Source organism: Lygodium microphyllum, chromosome 3, assembly GCF_053477565.2.
Source record: "Lygodium microphyllum isolate KBCC chromosome 3, Lygodium_microphyllum_v1.1.10, whole genome shotgun sequence".
NCBI classification, from domain to species: domain Eukaryota; kingdom Viridiplantae; phylum Streptophyta; class Polypodiopsida; order Schizaeales; family Lygodiaceae; genus Lygodium; species Lygodium microphyllum.
The window spans coordinates 43971857-43976634 of record NC_141137.1 but is presented as its reverse complement, the minus strand read 5'-3'; the positions used below and the strand labels follow the sequence as shown (position 1 = coordinate 43976634).

Here is a 4778-nt window from a genome sequence, read left to right as displayed (position 1 = left end):
GAAAAAAAAGAGAGAAAGGTGTATAGTTTACCAGGGTAGAAGCATGATGCTCAAAGCTTGCTCAAATATTACAGCTTTGTATGAGGTTAAACTGATTCATGGGGACATCGTGGAGTCTGGGTTGGACACTGATGTGTGTGTTACCAACACTCTAATTGACTTGTACGCAAAATGTCACAATCTTGAAGATGCAGCATCTCTATTTCATAAGCTACAGAAGCGTGATATTGTAGCTTGGAATGCCTTTATTGCTGGCCATGCTCAACAGGAGAATGGCCATAAAGTTGTGGTACTACTTCAATGCTAGAAGAAAATGTGGAACCAAACAGGATCACATTTATAAGTACTTTGAAAGCTCTCTGCACTGTTAAGTCACTTTTCCAGGGCAGGGTGTGCAGAGCATGGTCTTGGCCAGAGGGCTGTTGAACTTTTGCAGGAGATGCAACATGGAGGAGTTGAACCTGATGAAATCACGTACAACTGCCTTTTGACAGCCAACACAGAATCCTTGCTACAAGGTCAGATAATTCATGGTCACATAGTTGAACGTGGGTTTGAATCTAGTGTAATGATTCGCAACAGCCTTATTGACATGTATGCCACATCAAAGGCAGGGTATTTAGCTGCATATCAAGTGTGGTGACTTGGAATGTCATGATGGAAGGATATGCTATGCATGGATGTGGTGAGGACAGAAGTGGAATGAATATACAGAGTGTGAGAGAACCTGTTATTGAGAAGGAAGACCATACAACTTGATACCAGATCTCATGTTTTGGGTGGCCACTTAATCCATACAACTTGATATCTGGCTCTACATTGGAATTAACAGCAGCTAAGATAATGTGTACAGCAATGAATCTGTGTACTGCAGCAGGTCTGTGAGCATTTATATGAGCAAAGGCTTTGTATACATCAACCAAAATCCTTGTCGATAGCAGCAGATGAATCAAAGGTCTAGATATCTGGCTCTACATTGGAATTAACAGCAGCTAAGATCATGTGTACAGCAATGAATCTGTGTACTACAGCAGGTCTGTGAGCATTTATATGAGAAAAGGCTTTGTATACATCAACCAAAACACTTGTCGATAGCAGCAGATGAATGAGAGGTCTAGATATCTGGTTCTGTATTGGAATTAACAGCAGCTAAGATCATGTGTACATTAATGAATCTGTGTACTGCAGCAGGTCTGTGTACTACAGCAAGGAATACACCTAGGCATGCAAATTTTTTTACAAAAAAGAGCTCTGATTTGAAACTTCAGCAACCCCCATGAGATTTGAAAGTTCAGTGTAACAATTTTTGTAAAATTGCATGTCTGTATGTAGAGGCAGTTTCATGGACATCCATGCTACTTAGCGGATCAAGCCTAGGCAGCACTGGTTGGTCAAGAGCATGTGCTCCAGCTCAACAACATGGGTGGATCAAGAGGCATGATTGGTGATGATGATCTGCATAATTTGCAGGATAACTTCAATTTGGTATCTTCTGTTGCTAGACATGTTCAAGTTGATAACTCAGCAAATCTGAAGGCTCCGAGGTAAGTGGAATGGAGGTTTCTTGTTCTTTTAGTAAAAAGCTTTCTGGGTTATGGGTTGAGGGTTGTTATACAAAACATTAAAAAAAGATATGATAGGGAAAGGAGGAAGCTTATTCTGCTTTTGATGCATCTTTTTATCCCCATTAGTAAGTATGATACAATATGGTTCCATGAGCAAATAATTTAAATATCATTTCATTATTTGTCTTGTTGTGGATAGGACTACAGGGTTTGAAGTATACAACCAGCAGAGTAGATCTATGTTGTGGAGCTTTGGGAGATTGCAATGCTTTTAGGATCAAGGGAAGGAAGTTTACTAAAAATGGTAGGTCTCCTCTTGTTGCTTTGAGCTTTTTTCGCTATGTACATGTTTGAGCCTTTTGATATCATTGGTAATTGTAAACACAAAATGCATCTAGGGACAACATTGTGGGTGAAGCAGCAAGGATCTGCCGAGCCCATTGCCACCCTACTCCGAGTTTGAGTCCAGCAAAAGCATTAGGGTTCCCAAGGAAAGAGAGCTTCCAGATCATGAGTCCACCACGAGCTTAGACGAAGATGCAGATGATTTTGACCAACCACCACCAGATCGCTATCGCAACCGGTCTCTTGGCCTTCGAGCACAAGTCCAGGCCTGCCAGCAATGGCTACACCTTCCTCGACAACGACACCCACAGTCACAACATCGTCAATGGATCATCAGACTGTGACGAGGAGGATAGATTGGATGAGGAATCAGATGCAGTAGCTATTAGGAAATGCGCTGAAATTCAGCAAGCCATATCCATAGGAGCCACATCGTTTTTGCTGACAGAGTACAAGTATTTGGTTTATTTCATGGGCATATTTGCTGCTGTCATTTTCTTATTCCTGGGATCTGTGAAGGGGTTCAGTACTAAGCCCCAGCCTTGCAGATACAATCCAAAGCAGGAATGTGCCCCAGCTCTCTTTACAGCGATTTTCACTACAGTTGCATTTATATTGGGAGCTTTGACATCCATAGTGTCGGGATTTTTGGGCATGATGATGGCAACATATGCGAATGCTCGCACAACTTTGGAAGCCAGAAAAGGGATAGGCAAAGTATTCAAAATCGCCTTCCAATCAGGTTCGGTGATGGGTTTCTTACTTGTTGCTAATGGCCTCATAGTTTTATACATCACTATAAAACTGTTCCAGCTTTATTACAAGGATGATTGGGAGGGCCTTTTTGAGGCCATCACTGGCTATGGGCTTGGATGCTCATCCGTGGCTCTATTTGAAAGGGTTGGAGGTGGAATCTATACCAAAACTACGGATTTGGAGCAGATCTTGTTGGAAAAGTAGAAAGGAATATCCCAGAGGACGATCCGCGAAATCCAGCGATCATTGTTGACAATGTGGGTGATAATGTGGGAGATATTGCTGGAATGGGTTTAGATTTGTTTGGCTCCTTTGCTGAAGCTTCTTGCGTAGCTCTTATTGTGGCTTCCATGTCATCATTTGGCACAAATCATGACTTCACTGCTATGTGCTTCCCTCTACCCATTAGCTCTATGGGCATTGTGGTGTGCCTCATCACAACCTTGTTCGCAACTGATGTGTTCGAGATCTCAAATCTAAGGGATATTAAATCTACACTGAAGAGATAGTTGCTGATATCCACCATCTTAATGACATTCGGTGCAGCTTTTGTTTGTTGACTGGCACTACCATCCACGTTTTACATATATGATCCTAAGAGTGGTGCAAAGATGGTTCAAAACTAAAAACTATTTTTCTGCGTTGGAGTAGGGCTTTGGGCAGGGTTGGTAATTGGCTACGTTACAGAGTATTTCACCAGCAATACATATAGACCAGTCCAGGATGTTGTTGATTCTTGCAGGACAGGAGCTGCTACCAATGTCATCTTTGGTTTGACACTTGGCTACAAGTCTGTAATTGTTCCAATATTTGCTATTGCTGTTGCCATCTATGTCAGCCATACCCTAGCAGCCATGTACGGGATCACAGTTGCAGCTCTTGGAATGCTTTGTACTATTGCCACCTGTCTAGCCATAGATGCATATGGTCCCATAAGTGATAATGGTGGTATCGCAACCGGTCTCTGGATGACCATGATACTTCTTACACATCTCTCCACAAGAAGCGCAGCCGCAGTATAGACTATGAGGCCGCGAAGGCTTTCAAGATGGACAGATTCCTCAACCATAGGACTTCTTCAAAGTCCAGCTTGCGGCATCAACAGCCCCCAGTTGACAGCACTTTGGGAGAGCGCTTTCTCAGATTAGTCTCCATGATCCGCACTTTGGGGGAGCGCTTTCGCAAATTAGAAGAGATGAAACTGCAGATGCAGAGAGTCTGAGCGATTTCGTGATGATCTGGAGGCCAGGCGTACAAAGATGTTCCTAGAGTCCCAGAAGCAGATTGCTGAGATGTTTGCTTGGGCTCTGAGCAGCAGTAAGAAAACTGATGAGCTCTTGCTGATGATTGTCGGTATTTTGTTCATCATTTGATTATTCTAAATGTTTCTTTCTTCCAACTGATTTTTGGCTCTTCATGCTACGTTTCATATCATTTCATCTATATTACAGCTAATGCGTTGAAATTATTCCACGCTTTGTTTATAAGAAATGTTTCGAGCTGATGGGATGATATTTTATTTCATTCTTATTTCAGCTGTTGAAATGTTCCAGCTGATGTTTCATTATTATTCCAGCTGTTGAGTTGTTCTAGTTGATGTTTCATTGTTTTCAGTTGTTGTTTGTCTATTTTTAGTTGATTCGTCTGTTCAAGATTATGTTTATTCTACTTGATGTTTTATCTATTCTAGCTAAGGAGCTGATGTTGCAGCTAATGTGTGCTCACTTGATGCACTTCTGGGGTTCCACTTTTGGTGTCTCGTGTCTCTCTTCTCTTCTCTCTTCCTCTGTTCCTCATCTCCCTCGCGCTCTGTTCAACAGGAAGTCTGTAAGATGCTTCAAACCAGAAGGAGAAGTTGGTGAGCCCATAAAAGTATGAACAATGAATTCCTTGTTTTCACCTGCTCAATTTACTATCAGATGGTGTAAAGAACAGGGCAAAAAAGGTATGCATGTTTTGATGTTTTACAAATGTCTCTTATGTTTCTAAACTTTGGTTTATTATGTGTACATAAAGGTAACAAAATCACAAATGATGGTACAAGAGATAATGGAACAATGAAAGCTAAGGAGGTCATTGGCCCTAATGTCTCTTCAAATCATGATACAGGTA

The 4778-nt window shown here is 41.7% G+C and overlaps 1 pseudogene across 1 annotated transcript; it reads left to right on the top strand.

The window, feature by feature from the left end:
* Positions 1-1069: 1069 nt before the first annotated feature.
* Positions 1070-4325, top strand: LOC148038279 (pyrophosphate-energized vacuolar membrane proton pump 1 pseudogene; annotated as a pseudogene). The gene is made up of 2 exons (XR_015689329.1): positions 1070-1544; positions 1773-4325. The product of XR_015689329.1 is annotated as a pyrophosphate-energized vacuolar membrane proton pump 1 pseudogene (transcript).
* The last annotated feature ends 453 nt before the right edge of the window (positions 4326-4778 follow it).